This window comes from Physeter macrocephalus, chromosome 19 (assembly GCF_002837175.3).
Source record: "Physeter macrocephalus isolate SW-GA chromosome 19, ASM283717v5, whole genome shotgun sequence".
NCBI lineage: Eukaryota > Metazoa > Chordata > Mammalia > Artiodactyla > Physeteridae > Physeter > Physeter macrocephalus.
In genome coordinates, this window is record NC_041232.1 from 18,972,813 (window position 1) to 18,991,189 (window position 18,377).

At 43.4% G+C, this 18,377-nt stretch overlaps 1 non-coding gene across 1 annotated transcript; it reads right to left on the reverse strand.

The window, feature by feature from the left end:
- Positions 1–7,971: 7,971 nt before the first annotated feature.
- Positions 7,972–8,045, reverse strand: TRNAD-GUC (transfer RNA aspartic acid (anticodon GUC)). Its single transcript has one exon. It is a non-coding gene; the product is annotated as a tRNA-Asp (tRNA).
- Between the last annotated feature and the right edge of the window lie 10,332 nt (positions 8,046–18,377).

The following is an 18,377-nucleotide window of genomic DNA, read 5'->3' on the forward strand; positions in this document are numbered from 1 at the left end:
GCTCTGGGAAAACTGGCAGAACTGGTCCCCAAATATTTTCGGGAGAGGATTTTGTGAACCCAGTTTCTTGCATCTTCCCATACGTAGAAAAGCACTAAAACCACTAAGATGTCTCTCCCTGGTGACTAGCAGCAACCTTCTGTCAAGACGTGTGCTTGATTGCATGCACCCCTTCACCAGAATCTCACCTATACTAACCTCCCCCTCACCTCCTGGGAGCAGTCCTCAGAGCTCTCTGAGACGCTCTCCCAACTTATAATCCTCAGGCTGGCTCAAGTAAAATTTTTCATTTCTTTTTTAGATTGACTATTGATTAATTTTTTTGGTCAACACTCTCTAGGAAGATTTTCTATAAAAATGTTCTCCTCTCGGTACATCTCCCCAAAAAAGGCACCCCCTGTGGAGGGTCACATTTTTTAAAGCACAGGTGGATCTGTTACATCTCAGTGCTACCTGCCCATCCATACCATGGCTTAGAAGTGGATCCAGCCCACCTACCTCTCTGGCCTCAGTTCCTACCTCTCTCCCCTTTTCTCTGGCCAGTGTCTCCCCATCCCAGTCACTTGCTAGGGCATGAACGTTTTCCTTCACAAAACTTCAAAATTATCTTTGTCGCCTTCTTTATTGATTGTCTCACCATTCGTTATTTTGTCCCCAAACCTTAGAGTCACGCCTCATGTAGTAGGGTCTTTTTTTTTTTTAATTTTATTTTTATTTTTTATTTATTTATTTATTTTTGGCTGTGTTGGGTCTTCGTTTCTGTGCGAGGGCTTTCTCTAGTTGCGGCGAGCGGGGGCCACTCTTCATCGCGGTGCGCGGGCCTCTCACTGTCGCGGCCTCTCTTGTTGCAGAGCACAGGCTCCAGACGCGCAGGCTCAGTAGTTGTGGCTCACGGGCCCAGTTGCTCCGGTGCGCGGGCCTCTCACTGTCGCGGCCTCTCTTGTTGCAGAGCACAGGCTCCAGACGCGCAGGCTCAGTAGTTGTGGCTCAGGGGCCCAGTTGCTCCACGGCATGTGGGATCTTCCCGGACCAGGGCCCGAACCCATGTCCCCTGCATTGGCAGGCAGACTCTCAACCACTGCACCACCAGGGAAGCCCAGTAGGCTCTTAATATATATGTATGAGATAAATGAATTTTGGCTACCCATTTTTCAGGGTAAATTTCCTTCCTCGAATGTTTCATGGTCACATGAACAAATGAAGGAACCTCATTACACATAACCAAGAAAAAAAAAAGGAGGAATTTAGCAACAATTAAATAAGTAAAGACATTATATTTAATTTTCATGACTCATGCACAGTCTTTCATCATCTCTGACTTCTCATGAGGTGGCTCAATAGCCATTCCTTTGACTAGTTGGAGTAGAGAATTTAATTAGTGAGGCGCTGCTTGCCCTTCCCAAGGATGGAAAAAGTGGTCTGACAACGTAGGATATTCAGTCTTCTTTCTGCTGTTTCTTCTGGGGCCCAGAAATTTGGAATCTACTTGCTGTGCTTATGTAAACACATTGGATCCCTCCCTTGGGTAGTTTTTGACAAGTTTTTTTTAAGTAAGAGACTAAATAGTTTTGGTGATCACATCCAGGTGGGAGTAGCTAAGCAAGCATACATAGGTGCTTAAGGTAACCAGCGTGTTCCTTTTTTGTTGAATGTTGGTGCCCTGGGTATAATAGATCAGTGCTCCCCCACCAAAGTTTCTCATTGCATGTCCTTCAGTAAAAAATTCTGAATACATACTCCCAATGTGTATTCTTTTAGTAGAGATTTTGAAAAGAAGAAATAGGAACTATATTCAATATCTTGTAATAACCTACAATGGAAAAGAACCTGAAGCTGTACACCTGAAATTAACACAGTATTATAAATCAAATATAGTTAAATTTTTTAAAAGAAGAGGAAATAAAAAATAGAGATGCTAATACTTTCTTCCTATATCCAATGGATTGTCCTGTGCACACCAGTTTGGAAACTACTGGGATAGACGACTTTACTTTGCAATACTCCTTTTGATTGATTTTGGTTGTGCGGGGTCCCAGTTGCAGCACGCAGGATCTTAGTTGTGGCATTTGGGATCAAGTTCCCCGAACAGGGATCGAACCCGGGCCCCCTGCATTGAGAGCACGGAGTCTTACCCACTGGACCACCCGGGAAGTCCCTGCTTTGCAATACTCTTAATACTGAGGTATAATTTACATCCAATAAAGCACATAAATCTTAAGGTCAAAGCTGGGTTACTTTTCACCTATTTCTACAGCTGAATAATGATAATCCTCATCAAAATATAGAACATTCTAGCACCCCAGAAGACTACCCCCTCCCAGAGCATACTCCCCCCATTAATAACCACTCTTCTGACCTCTATCATCAGAGATTATTAGTTTTACCTGGTTTTGAACTTTATATAAATGGGCTGTTACGGCATCTACTCTGGAGTCTGAATTCATTATTCAACATTATAAGATTCATCTCCATTATTGTGTGTAGCAATAGAAGTAGTTCATTCTTTTCCATTCTTGTGAGTATACTATTGTATTAATATTAATATACCTTAATTTATCCATTATACTCTTTTTTTTTTTTTTTTTTTTTTTTTGGCTTTGTTGCAGGTGGGATCTTAGTCCCCGGACAAGGGATTGAACCCACGCCCCCTGCAGTGGAAGCATGGAGTCTTAGCCACTGGACCACGGGGAAGTCCCTATCCATTCTACTCTCGACAGATAGCTGGGTTATTACCAGTTTTGTTTTGTTTTGTTTTGTTTTTTGCGGTACGCAGGCCTCTCACTGTTGTGGCCTCTCCCGTTGCGGAGCACAGGGTCCAGACGCACAGGCTCAGCGGCCATGGCTCACGGGCCTAGCCGCTCCGCGGCATGTGGGATCTTCCCGGACTAGGGCACGAACCCGTGTCCCCTGCATCGGCAGGCAGACTCTCAACCACTGCGCCACCAGGGAAGCCCTATTACCAGTTTTTGACAATTATGAATAAAGCATCTCTGAACACTCCCGTACATGTCTTTGGTGGACAGAAGCCCTCACTGACAATGGGTGTGTTTCCGTGAGTGGAAGTGCTTTAGTAAATATTGCCAAACAGGGCTTCCCTGGTGGCGCAGTGGTTAAGAATCCGCCTGCCAATGCAGGGGACACGGGTCCAAGCTCTGGTCCAGGAAGATCTCACATGCCGCGGAACAGCTAAGCACGTGAGCCACAACTACTGAGCCTGAGCTCTAGAGCCCATGAGCCGCAACTACTGAAGCCTAGGCGCCTAGAGCCCATGCTCTGCAACAAGAGAAGCCTGTGCACCACAATGAAGAGCAGCCCCCGCTCGCCGCAACTAGAGAGAAAGCCCGCGCACAGCAACGAAGACCCGACACAGCCAAAAATAAATAAATAAATACATTTTTTTTTTTTAATTTTATTTATTTATTTATTTTGCGGTACACAGGCCTCTCACCGTTGTGGCCTCTCCCATTGCGGAGCACAGGCTCCGGACGCGCAGGCTCAGCGGCCATGGCTCACGGGCCCAGCCGCTCCGCGGCACGTGGGATCTTCCCGGACCGGGGCACGAAGCCGTGTCCCCTGCATCGGCACGCGGATTCTCAACCACTGTGCCACCAGGGAAGCCGTTAAAAAAAAAAAATATATATATATATATATATATGTTGCCAAACAGTCTTGCCACAGTGGTCGTACCATCTACACTTCCACCAGCGAGACAGAGATGGCTCTACATCCTTGACAACACTTGGAATCATCAGTCATTTTAATTTAATTTTATTATTTTTTAAATTTATTTTTATTTTTAAAAATGTTTATTGGAGTATAGTTGATTTACAATGTGTTAGTTTCAGGTGTACAGCAAAGTGATTCAATTATACATATACATGTATTGATCCTTTTTCAGATTCTTTTCTCATATAGGTTATCACAGAATGTTGGCTATAATTCCCTGAGCTATACAGGAGGTCCTCATTGGTTACCTATCTTATATATAATAGTGTACATATGTTAATCTCAAGCTCCTGATTTATCCCTCCCACCCACGTTTCCCCTTTGGTAATCATAAGTTTTCTTTTGATATCTGTAAGTCTGTTTCTGTTTTGTAAATAAGCTCATTTGTATCATTTTTTAAAAAAATTAGATTCCACATATGAGTGATACCATATATTTGTCTTTGTCTGACACTTCATTTAGTATGATAACCACTAGGTCCATCCATGTTGCTGCAAATGGCATTATTTCATTCTTTTTTATGGCTGAGTAATATTCCATGGTATATATGTACCACATCTTCTTTATCCATTCCTCTGTAGCTGGACATTTAGGTTGCTTCCATGTGTTGGCTGTTGTGAATAGTGCTGCAATGAACACTGGGGTGCATGTATATCAGTCCTTTTAATTTTAGCCATCCTAGTGGGAGACCTTACAATACTCTTGATGAAGGGGGAAACAAATGCCAGGACAAACATCTTGTCTTCCATTCTGGCTATCTCCTCCCTTTTCCACTTGAGATTTGTGGATAAGTTAAATCCACAGTGTATCTGCATATCTCAGAGTCCAGTGGCCATCACACTATATGATCTTAACCAAGATGCACAGCAAGATTCTAAATCTTAACTCATAACAGCTAACTCTTACCATAAACTTTACAAACGATTAGAGAGCTACAAAGTGGTTTTTTTTTTCTTTCTGGCACTCTTTACATATTCAAATCAACGAGAAAACAAGAACTTGTGCTTCTAGAACAACCAAGACTAAACGTTTTCTAAAGGAAATAAAGAAATTTCTAGAGCAATTTCTCTTTTTGAACTCTCCCTCCGACATCCATAAGACCAAAGAATACAACCTCTAAACTGACTTTCCCTTGGTAAGTAATCCTACAGCTTAAACAAAAAAAGGTTTTATTGAGATGTAGTTCACACACCATACAATTCACATATTTAAAGTATACTATTCTATAGTTTTGAGTATATTCACAAATATAAATTTATTTATTTATTTATTTTTGGCTGCCTTGGGTCTTTGTTGCTGCACGCGGGCTTTCTCTGGTTGTGGTTACTGGGGTTTACTCTGTTGCGGTGCACAGGCTTCTCATTGCAGTGGCTTCTCTTGTCACAGAGTACGGGCTCTAGCGCGCAGGCTTCAGTAGTTGTGGCTGACGGGCTCTAGAGTGCAGGCTCAGTGTGGCTCACGGGCTTAGTTGCTCCGAGGCATGTGGGATCTTCCCAGACCAGGGCTCGAGCCCGTGTCCCCTGCATTGGCAAGCGGATTCTTAACCACTGCACCACCAGGGAAGCCCCACAGTCAAATTTAGAACATTTCCATCACCTCTAAAAGATACCCCATACCTTTTAGCTATCATCCCCCTATTCCCCCTCCCAAACCCCACCTGCCCACAAGCAACCACTAATATACTCTCTGTCTCTATGGAGTTGCCTATTCTGGACGTTTCCTGTAAATGGAATCATACAGTGTGTGGTCTTTAGTGGCCACGGGGTTCATCCATGTTGTAGCATGTAACAGTACTTCATTCCTTTTTATGGTGGAATAATATTCCATGGCATAGATAGACCACATTTTGCTTATCCATTGATGGAAATTTGTGCTGTTTCCACCTTTTGGCTATTATAAATAATATTGTTATGTCCTATAGCTTTTTAACCACCTTGATACTTTGAGGGGTTTTTATTATTTTCAATATGTATACATATTGGCTTACTCATTCTTAAGATATCAGTTAAGACTCTCTGATCAGATTTTTTCCACTCCCTGTCTCGCCTCTGGGAGCGATTCTCTGCACATACCATGCTGTTTCAAGTCTTTGCTCCCATTCTCTCTTTACCTAGTTAACTCCCACTCATTCTTTATTACATGACATTTACTCAGTATCCAAGTTCCTTGAATTACTTAAGAGAATATCTTATTTATATGACTATGCATCTACATATGAAGTGTTAGGATAGTCCTTGCTTTCATTCAAAGAAATAATATGATGAATCAGGAGAAATGGCATGATCTCAAAACCAGGATTATTGTCAACTTATTTTTTCCAGTGTTCTTTATATAGACTTGATTTTTTAAGTCTGAAAAGGATGCTACTCATAACTCATACTATATTTCATACCTCAAAAGAGGAAGTGGTAATTTACAAAATTTCTTCCTCTTCTTCCCACCCCAAAATATCACATGCCTTGTAGTTACTGATGTTTTTGGTCATATGGAGCCAGAATATCTAGGAAAACTTTTGTCATCAAATGATATGAATGCATATGCTGGTGTTTCAATCTCTTTCTTTCTAAGATGACTCTTAACCAACCCCAGTATACAACATTGATTGTAATACTTGAATCATTCATAAGTTTGCCATGTAAAAATAAGAATTCTGGGGCTTCTCTGGTGGCGCAGTGGTTGAGAATCTGCCTTCCAATGCAGGGGACACGGGTTCGAGCCCTGGTCTGGGAAGATCCCACATGCCACGGAGCAACTGGGCCCGTGAGCCACAACTACTGAGCCTGCGTGTCTGGAGCCCGTGCTCCGCAACAAGAGAGGCCGCGACAGTGAGAGGCCCGCGCACCGCAATGAAGAGTGGCCCCCGCTCTCCACAGCTAGAGAAAGCCCTCGCACAGAAACGAAGACCCAACACAGCCAAAAATAAATAAATTAATAAATTAATTTTTTTTAAATGTTAATTAATGTAGACATAAATGAAACAATTGATAAGTTGCACTTCACCAAAATTAAAAAAAAATAATCAGAAGAAGAATTCTGGGGAAGTCCCTGGTGGTCCAGTGGTTAAGGCTCCATGCTCTCACTGCCAAGGGCCTGGGTTCAATCCTTGGTCAGGGAATTAAAATCCCACAAGCCGTGCGGTGTGGCCAAAAAAAAAAAGAAAAAAAGAATTCTGCATTCTGCATGCTGATATATTAGTAGGTGACCTTTTCTCAGAAAGTTCCATGCTTTTGGTTCAATCTAGTTTACTGGTGGGATTTTTCTATATTTTCATTTTTACGTCTGGGCTTAGCGAGAGTGAAAAGAAAATGTAAGTGGTGAGGCTTGTATGGAAGAGTGAAAGAGGAGATCTTAAGAGGGAAAGGAAGAAAGAACCAGAAGGATGAAAACCAGTGACCAAGTTATGCCATCACATCATCTTCATCCAACCTCCTTGGTTAGGTCTCTTGGAAGGCAGTGAGAGAAAACTCAAGTTTCTCTTCTATTTGTCCCAAATATCTCTGTATTCATTTTCTAGGGCTGCCATAACAAATGACCACTAACTGGGTGCTTTAAAACATTGGAAACTTATTCTCTCACTGTCCTGGAGGCCAGAAGTCCAAAATTAAGGTGTCAGCAGGACCACATTCCCTCCAAAGTCTCAAATGGAAAATCCTTTCTTACCTCTTCCAGCTTTTGGGGGTGCCAGGTGTTCCTTGGCTTGTGACAGCGTCACTCCAGTCTCTATCTCCATCATCACATGGCCCTCTCCGTGTGTCTCTCTGTCCTTTTCTGTCTTTTATTTATTTGTTTGTTTGTTTATTTATTTATTTATGGCAACTCTGTGCAGCTTGTGGGATCTCACTTCTCCAGCTGGGCCCGGCAGTGAAAGCACCGAGTCCTAACCACTGGATCGCCAGGGAATTCCCCTTTTCTGTCTCTTATAAGGACACTTGTCATTGGATTTAGGGCCCACCCTACTAATCCTGTAGGATCTCATTTTAATCCTTACCTTAATTACATCTGCAAAGACACTATTCCCATAAGGCCACACTCTGAGGCTCCAGGTAGACGTGAATATTGTGGTTGTGGAGTAGGGGGGACACTTCAAACCACTCCAGCCTCCTGAAATTCTACTGCTTCTGCCTTTGGATAAAGTGTGTACTCCTTTAAGTGACAGTGAGCTCTCTACTTTGCCACTGATAAGAAACAATCATTTTATATATATATATTTTTTTTGGCCACGCCTCACAGCTTGTGGGATCCTAGTTCCCTGACCAGGGATCGAACCCGGGCCCTCAACAGTGACAGTGTAGAGTCCTGACCAACTGGACCGCCAGGGAAGTCCCACAATCATCCTTTAAATTTTTTTTTTTTTATTTTTTTGGCTGCTCTGGGTCTTCATTGCTGCTTCTCTAGTTGCGGCAAGCAGGGCTGCTCTTCGTTGTGATGCGTGGGCTTCTCATTGGGTGGCTTCTCTTGCTGCGGAGCACGGGCTCTAGGCACGCCAGCTTCAGTAGTTGTGGCACGTGGGCTCACTAGTTGTGGCTCACGGGCTCTGGAGCGCAGGCTCAGTTGTTGTGGCGCACGGGCTTGGTTGCTCCACGGCATGTGGGATCTTCCTGGACCAGGGCTTGAACCTGTATCCCCTGAATTGGCAGGCGGATTCTTAACCACTGCACCACGAGGGAAGCCCTCATCTTATAAATTTAACTGAAGTAAACTAAGGTACAGAAAAGTACGGAAATCACAATGGATTTTCACAAAGACAACGTGTCTATGTAATAAACACCCAAATCAAGACACAGAACATTCCCAGTATAGATTAGGAACTATGTTCTTTCTTCTTTTTCCATTAAAGAAAAAATTTTATTTGTGGTAAAATACACATAACAAAATTTACCATCTTACCCATTTTAAAGTGTACAGTTCAGTGGCATTAAATACTTTCACACTGTTCAGCAACCATACCCACCATCCTGCTCCAGAATTTTCTATCTTGCAAAACTAAAACTCTGTCCCTATTAGGCAATAACTCCTCATTTCCCCAGGCCCTGGTAACCACAATTCTACTTCTGTCTCTATGAATGTAACTACTCTAGAGAACTCATGTTAAGTGGACTCATACAGTATTTGTCCTTCTGTGACTGGCTTATTTCACTCAGCGTAATGTCTCTGGGTGCATCCATGTTGTAACACATGTCAGAATTTCCTTCCTTTTTAGGGCTGAATAATATAGGAACCATATTGTTTTGAAAGGTGATGACAACCTCCTTCCAATTTTTATGGCTAAGTGTTTACTTATTTTCACCCCTGATTCTAATTAGTAAACAATGTATGTTTCACTGGTGTTTTCCTCCTTGGTGATTACAGAGTTCAGTTTTTCAGGTTTTTAAACCAGAACCTAGCCCTCTGCTCTGGATCCTGTGGTTTTGGCCGTGTTACCCAATCTCATGTGCATTTTAACTATCCCATTTTGTGTGTGTGTGTGTGTGTGTGTGTGTGTGTGTGTGTGTGTGTGTGTGTGTGGTAAAAGTCAAGGAATATAAAACATCCTATTTTAACCATATTTACCTGTACAGTTCAGTGGCACTAAGTACATTCACATTGGTGTCACTCTCACCATCATGCATCTCCTGTAACTATCCCATTAAATCTACAGAAAAGCTAAAGAATCAACAGCTTTCAAAAGTGGATACAAGGAACCAGCAGGGCAAGTCTCAAAAAACAATTTTTTATTCTTCTTTCCTTTCCCTTTCTTTGCAGCTGGCTCATAAGCAGAGCCCAAAGGACCTTGGCAGTAGTTTAGATTTAACTCAATGCCCTCATCCTGGCAGCCCTCTGAAAGTCGGCAGGATTCTGGGTTTTGTTTCCTTTTATTTAAGCATACTGACTCATTGTTTTGGAAATACCTCACATTCCAGGCGATTCAAGACTTCTTGAATAAACAACTCACCTCTTTAGAGAGAAGACCCATTGAATATATGAAATCCCAGCTGAGTCAAAAAAAAACAACCAAGATGTGAAGACAGAGAGGAAGGTAACTCCATGTCCCTATTAGAGATTCTCAGAGGAGTACATCTGAATTAATTTCCACCATGGCTAAGGCCCTGCAACATTTATAGACAAATATAGCACCTTGATCAGCATGGGTGAAAGACCTAGTTCCCTTAATCCATCAGCTGTGAAACAGGTTTTTACCGTAGGCTACTTAAGTCATTTATTTTAATAGTTTACACATTACTCAATGACGTAGGACCAAGTGCCAAGAAATATAGTAAGAGCACGATCAAATCCAACCACAGTTCAAGTATTAATCTCTAATATTAGCCCTTACATGCCCTTATAAAAGCCCATCCAGCTGCATTATCCTTTTTCTGAAAGCTTTCTGTCTGTGGAGTAGAGCAGGAATCGTATAAGGCTGTGTATGATCAGGCCACTGACTATGGCTGTTCTCCTGCTCTCTGTCCATCCCCTGCCCGACCAGTGCCTGCTTCACCTACACCCTGCGCACGGGACTGACCTTCCTAAGTACTTGTCCCCGGCCCCAGCTAGTGACTGTTCTTATCAAAGGGGCGGTGAGGGGCGTGCCCCTCTGCTAGTTTCCCTGGCAACTAATGAGCCCATGTGAGGTCAATTCTCCTATAACTGGTAACCTCCCCTGCCCCCCAGGAACGAAGACTGCCACCATGTCCTGCCCACCGACCGCTGCACAGGTGGGGTGTCGCTCCAGGACCTTGCTTCAGATGTGTAAGCTCCCGCATCTATTGAACCATTGATATCTCTGTAGCTGACTCCAGGCTCTTGAAGCTGGGGAAGCACAGGGCTTGCTGGTCTGTGGGGTGCAGCCCAACAGGTGCCAGAACTTTCCAGCCCAGCAGGTGCCAGAACTTTCCAGAACCACAGAAAATTGAGGGCAAGGGGGTGGAGAGGGATCCACTTCTATCTTCCTCTGCTTTCTCCCAGTCACAGCCTAGTGATTCAGAAAACTCAACCTGACTTTGAAAAGGGAAGTGGTCACCTTCACCGCATAGAATTGACATTTCACACAGAGAAAGCATGAGTTTTCCACAACGTTTGGTCACATTTCAGTGTTCGATGCTAAGCTCTCAAATCCCGAGAGAAGCCACACAAACTCGGTGGTGTGGCTAGCGATTCCATCTTGCCTGCAGTACTCAGAGCTGACAGTTCTATAATTATGTAAATATTGCACCTAAAGCTAGTCCTTCCCTGTTTTTGAAATACTAAGATTGTCTTGAGACAGAGAGTATGAGACCTGGGTTCCTCTTAGGGATCACACGCACACACACATACACATACTCCTTACCTAACCCTGAGATTTAACTGCACTTGAGAATTCTTTATCGTTAGCTGTCTACCTACAAGCTGAAAAGGTTTGTTTCTTTCACTGTAGCTGTAGCAACTCATTACGCTATCTTTTCTCTCCAGGGAGAGACACGAACATGGCTACTGTTAGTCTTGTGATTCTTGCTCCCATTTGGATAAAATCAATACCTTTGCCTTGATTTTTCAGAACCTTCTTTGGAGTCTTTTGGCTGCCACTAATAAAAAACCTAACTAGAACTGGCTTTAAGTAAAGAGGGCATTTACTATCTTGCATAATCAGAAGTTCAGATATTGAGTTCCCAGAACTTGCCAATGATGTAATTGAGCCCAGGTTCTTTCCATCTTTCCACTCAGCCATCCTTTAATGTACTGGTTTGGCCTTAGCTTGTCTCCTCACAAAAGGACTCAGCTGGGACTTCCATGCTTCCACTGCAGGGGGAGACCCTGCATGCCGTAGTGCGACCAAAAAAAATTTTTTTTAAGTGGGGGTGGGTGGGTGGCGGGCCTCAGCTGCTCCAAACATTACATCCTTAGGCAAGAATTTCCAAAGGTCTTTTTTTTTTTCATTTGAGGTGAAATTCACACGACATAAAATTAACCATTTTATAATTAAACAATTCAGTGGCATTTAGTACCTTCACAATGTTTGCAGCCACCATCTCTATTGAGTTCCAAAACATTTGCATTACCCTGCAGAGGAGAGCTCATACCCACTAAACAGCCATTCCTCTTTGCCTCCTCTCCAATTCCTGTGAAACCACTAATCTTTCTGTCTCTAAGGATTTGCCTATTCTGGACATTGGAATCATACAATATGGGGCCTTTTTTTCCTTTTTTTATTTTGGCCGGGCTGTGCATCATGTGGGATCTTAGTTCCCCAACCAGAGGTCGAACCTGTGCCCCCTGCAGTGGAAGAAGCGCGGAGTCCTAACCACTGGACCGCCAGCGAAGTCCCAATATGCAGCCTTTTTTGTGGCTTTTTTCACTTCATCTAACGTGTTCGAGGTCCATCCACATTGTAGCATGCATCAGTACTTTGTTCCTTTTTCTGATAGTCCACTGCATGGATATGCCACGTTTAGTTTATCCATTCAGCTGCTGATGGATGTTTCGGCTGTTTCTACCTTTTGACTATTGCGAATAGTGCTGTTGTGAACATGCCTGTACATGTATTTATTTAAGTAACTGATCTTCAGTTCTTTGGGACATATACCTAGGAATGGAATTACTAGAAAATTTTCTGAAACACATCCCTAGACTGCCCCACACATCCTATAGGTCAGAAATGTGTCACATCTCTGAGCCTACAGCAATGTCTTGGCAAGGAGAGTGAGACCACCACGATTGGCTAAAACTAATCAAGATTCACACCCTGAAGCTGGGTGAGAGCCCCATCACCTCTGAAGGGCATGGTCCCTTGGAAGAGGGCCATTTTCAGGAGATGGTGACCTTGAGTGTGAATGTCATGACACAGGTAGGCAAGTTCTCTGTCAACCATCCCTCCCCATATTGTTAGAGCAATTAGTATTCTGTTCAAGGGTGTGAACCTTACTGTTCTACCTGCCAAGCAAGCTTTCCTTTGGGGATTGTTTATTCTGCAAACATCTGTCTTAAGGAGGAAGTGTGGGAACTAATGTCATGACAAACAGCATGTCAGGCAATGAAGCCTGTGCGAAATGGAAGCTCTTAAAATATACTAAATATACTAAAGGAAGGACCCTGGTGGTTTCAGGGTGTGCTTTCCTCACGGCACCTTTGAAACACTGGGAATGTGTTTCAAGGAACTCCCATTTATTTAACGTTGTCTAGATTCTGGTTTGTGTACCCAGATTTGCCTTTGCCTCCACCACCAAGCCGTATGGAATTCATTTCTTTGTCTAGTCCACAAATATTTCTTGTGTGTCTACTATGTGTCAGGCGCTGGGCAGGGCAGTCAGGAGATGATGGTAAGACAGACAGCCTCAGCTCCTGTCCTCATGGAGCTGACAGTGCGGTGGAGGAGATTGAGGTTAAACAAATAATTCTGCAGCTCATTTTATTTATTTATTTTTTACCTATCAATAATTACTTTTTTCTTTTTTTAATTGAAGTACAGTTGCTATAAGTTACAAGTGTACAATGTAGTGATTCACAATTTTTAAAGGTTATACTCCATTTATAGTTACTATAAAATACTGGCAATATTCCCTGTGAGGTACAATATATACTTGTAGCTTATTTTATACCTAATAGTTTGTATCTTTTACTCCCCTACCCCTGTATTTCCCCTCCCCCCCTTCCCTCTCCCCTCTGGTAACCACTAGTTTGTGCTCTGTGAGTTTGCATCTTTTTTTGTTATGGCAAAATTTTTTCCTTTTTAGGACTGAGTAGTATTCTACTGTGTATATATATATATATATATATATATATATATATATATATGTAATATCTTCTTCATCTGTTGATGGTCACTTATGAACATTGGGGTTATGCAGATCATTTTTAAATTAATATTGTGATAAATGTGATGAAGAAAAAAAAAGCACAGGGTACAATGAAAGTGTGGAAGAGAGGAAGTGTTCTGATTGGATCCTCCATGACAATAGACACGAGGAAAGACTGCAGCAGTTCCCTGCAATGAGTGGTTAAGGGAAAGCAGTGACATCAGCCAGCGTCACTGAAGTCCCTCAATTAGCCAGCAAGGCCACGTGCAGGCTCCAGGGACACTACTTAGGGCATTATGGGGATGAATTTGTTTTCAACTGAATGTTTATGAGAAAAATAATACTAGGTTTGAAAACAAAGGATTGTTTTAGACCCATAAAGGTCAGAGTGGGGAAGCTTTTAAAAATCGAATTGCAATCCTTGTGTCTCTCTGTGCTGTGCTGAGAGAGAAGCCCATGGCTCGAGTACCATGTCATGTCACCATTTGAGCTTCAATTGCCTAGACCAGCCCAGGGGATTCATCCACTGGTTGATTGACAGCTGTGAGCTGGCCTGGTACATGAGCTTTGCTCAAAAAGGCACTCCGTACTGCATATTCGTTTCCTGGGGCTGCTATGACAAATTACCACCCATTTGGTGCTTCACTTTTTATTTTTAAAAAATATTTATTTATTTATTTGGCTGCTCCACGTCTTTTAGTTGCGGCATGCAAACTCTTAGCTGCGGCAGCCTGTGGGATCTAGTTCCCTGACCAGGGATCAAAGCCGGGCCCCCTGCATTGGGAGCATGGAGTCTTAGCCACCGGACCACCAGGGAAGACCCTACACTTGGTGCTTTAAAACAACAGAAATTTCTTCTCTGACAGTCCTGGAGGCCAAAAGTCTAAAATTGAGATGTTGGCAGGGCCACACTCCCTCTGAAGGCTCTAGGGGAGGACCCTTCCTTGCCTGTTGTAGCTCTGGTGGCCCTAGCTGTTTCTTGACTTGTGGCTGAATCACTCCAGTCTCTTCCTCTGTCTTCACATGGCCTTCTCCTCTCTGTGTGTCTCTTATAAGGATGCTTGTCACTGGATTTAGGGCTTATCCAGATAATCCAGGATAATCTTATCTTGGGACCCTAAATTTAATTGTATTTGCAAAGACCCTTTTTCCAAATAAGGTAACATTCACAAGTTAAGGTTCTGGGATTCATCCATGAACATATCTTTTTGAGGATCACCATTCAACCCACTCCCATTGGATAATGACCCTTAGACCCAGTCCTATCAGGGAAGATGCTGGACGGTGACAACGATCCAGTCGGGTCCTCTCTTTATGGAAGTCTGGACCCAAGCAAGATATGCAAGAAATAAACACCTCCGTTGGAGTTGGGCAAAAGCCAAGAGACCCCCAAAGAAGACAGAAGTCAGAGCAATGACCAACTGAGGCCACATCACGAGAATGGGGAAAATTCTAGAGCTTCTCTTTCCTGGCATACCATTTTCATCGATGTAAGCAAAAATGCATCTTTTGAACCCTGCTCAATATGGTGTAACAACCTAAATGGGAAAATAATTTGAAAAAGAATAGATACATGTATATGTATAACTGAACCACTTTGCTGTACACCTGAAACTAACACAACATTGTTTTTTTTGTTTTTTTTAATTTATTTATTTATTTATTTTTGGCTGCGTTGGATCTTCGCTGCCGCACGCGGGCTTTCTCCAGTTGCGGTGAGCGGGGGCCTCCTCTTCATTGCGGTGCGCGGGCTTCTCATTGCGGTGGCTTCTCTTGCTGCGGAGCACGGGCTCTAGGTGTGTGGGCTTCAGTAGTGGTGGCTCGTGGGCTCAGTAGTTGTGGCTCGCGGGCTCAGTAGTTGTGGCTCGCGGGCTTAGTTGCTCTGCGGTATGTGCTCAGTAGTTGTGGCTCGCGGGCTTAGTTGCTCTGCGGTATGTGGGATCTTCCCGGACCAGGGCTCAAACCCGTGTCCCCTGCATTGGCAGGCAGATTCTTAACCCCTGCGCCACCAGGGAAGTCCCTAACACAAAATTGTTAATCAACTATACTCCAATATAAAATAAAGTTGAAAAAAAATTAAATTAAATTAAATGTATCCTTTGTTTTTCATGACATTTAATGTCTTGGACTGTGTCTAACAAAAGCTGGTGTCTTAATTCTTGCTGCTGTGGGGGCAGCCATCCTGGAGTGACGACCTTGCCTGCAGGAAGGTGAGCGCCAAAAGCAAAGGGGTCCAAAGCTCCAGGATGGGTGTCGATGGCTTCAGGAAACAGTGGAGCACTTTTTTCACTCCTAAGAACACAGGAGTTGGAGGAGGGATGAGGCAAGAAGAGGATCAGACATGAACAGCAACATTGCCATTGGAAGAGTCAAAAGGAGGCTCCCCTGCATGATTCCTGAGCCGGCACAAGAACCCAATGCCAACGGCTTTGCAGTCTTTTAAGAAATGCAACATCGGGCTTCCCGGGTGGCTCAGTGGTTAAGAATCCGCCTGCCAATGCAGGAGACGCGGGTTTGGGCTCGAGCCCTGGTCCGGGAAGATCCCACATGCCACGGAGCAACTAAGCCCGTGCGCCACAACTACTGAGCCTGAGCTCTAGAGCCCGTGAGCCACAACTACTGAGCCCACATGCCACAACTACTGAAGCCCGGGTGCCTAGAGCCCATGCAGAGAAGCCACCGCAATGAGAAGCCCGCGCACTGCAAGGAAGAGTAGCCCCCGCTCACCACAGCTGGAGAAAGCCCGCGCGCGGCAGCGAAGACCCAACGCAGCCAAAAATAAAAATAAATACATTCTTTTAAAAAATTGAGCAATGCAGCATCACCAGCGTTCTCAAGGCACAGAGGACGATGGTGAGTGAAAAACACAGACCTCAGTGTGACTGCTTCAAAAAGTGATCAGAAGGGTCAGATTCTAAGCAGGAAGACATTGTAGGAATACCTTAGTCAACTTACTTCCATTTTCCTTTTTATATATGCACAAGAGTGACATAGGAAATTTAACTATGTCACTAAAACTCCGAGACTAAAAAAAAAAAAAAAAAAAAATCCGAGACTACAAGTATCCGTTGAAATTTTAAAGTGATAAGAAGTTTGCCATAGTGGGTGCACATTCTTTTCCTGTCTTCGTGGCATATAAAGTAACAATGCATCTTCTATCAGATGACATTTGGACTTGGCTTAAGACAGTAGGGTCCAGGCCTGCACGAGGCTTGACAGTTTCCTGAGCAAACTTACGTTGGTTGCTTATATAACGTGCGTTACCCCAGGTAACCCAGAACGTCCCAAGTAATACAGAGTCAGACCAAAGTTGGACAAGAAACAGTGATTAAGCTCAAATCCTTGTGGGCTGTGAAAGAACACACCCCAAATCCTGGGTTAGAAACAGAAAAGGGGGGTGATTTGCCTCAAGGGCCTACAGGATCCCTCACTGTTTTATTTATTTATTTGGCCACACCGCGCGGCTTGTGGGATCTTAGTTCCCCCACCAGGGATTGAACCGGGGCCCTGGCAGTGAGAGCCCCAAGTCCTAACCACTGGACGGCCAGGGAATTCCCCCTCACTGTTTTTAAAAGAAAAAAGGGAATTATTTAGGTATTTGCTTTAAGGCTGACGATCTTTAATATATTGAAGCACAAACTAGTCTTTATCCCAGTGTTTCTCAACCCCCTTTCCTTTATTGCCCCTCCCTCAGTTACCTTTTCAGACTCTTTTTTTCTAATTGTCCCGCTCCGTGAATTTTTTCTTATTGTGATAAAATATACATAACATAAAATTCACCATTTTAACTATTTTAAAGTGGCATTGACTATTGATACATTCACAGTGTTGTGCAACAAATACCACTGTCTGGTTCCAGAACTTTTTCATCACCCCAAACAAAAACCCCAAACCCATTATTATGCAGTCACATCCCATTCTCGCATCCCCCCAGGTCCTGGAGACCATTAATCTACTTTCTGTCTCTATGGATTTGCCTCTTTTGGACATTTCCTATAAACAGAATCATAAAATACGTGGCCTTTTAGTTCTGGCTTCTTTCGCTCAGCATAATGTTTTCGGGGTTCATCCACGTTGTATATGTATCAGTACTTTATGCCTTTCTATGGCTGAATAATATTCCATTGTACGTATGGATGGATGGACCACATTTGTTTATCCATTCTTCTAGTAGATAAACATTTGGGTTGTTTCCACCTTTTGGCTATTGTGAATAGTGTTGCTATGACCATTTGTTTTCAAGTGTTTGTTTGAACATCTTTTTCAGTTCTTTTGGATATATTCATAGGAGTGGAATTGCTGGGGTCCTATGGTAACTCTGTGTTTACCTTATCAAAGACCCACCAAACTGTTCTCCACAGTGGCATTACCATTTTGCATTCCCACCAGCGATATATGAGGGTTCCAATTTCTCCACATCCTCACCCACACCTCCCCCTGCCCCCCCATGAAAGGTTAATAGCACACATATACCACGTATGTTTGTGTACTGTAGCCCTTTTGACGGCAGTCTTTGTGTCTAATGGAAATATTTTCAGGGGATCATAGACTCAGAAGCCCGCAGGAATTTATAAAAACACGGCTGGCTCACCAAAAACACATCCGCCAGCCCTTAGGGCCAGCAGGCTGCCAGGCTGCAGACACGGATTGATTTTATTTTATTAAAATATGTATAGGGTGGATGGAGCCTCATTTCTTCCATCGTTCCCCTTTTCCTTTTTTTTTTTTTTTTTTATAAATTAATTAACTTACTTATTTTTGGCTGTGTTGGGTCTTCGTTTCTGTGCAAGGACTTTCTCTAGTTGTGGCAAGCAGGGGCCACTCTTCATCGCGGTGCGCGGGCCTCTCACTGTCGCGACCTCTCTTGTTGCGGAGCACAGGCTCCAGACTCGCAGGCTCAGTAAT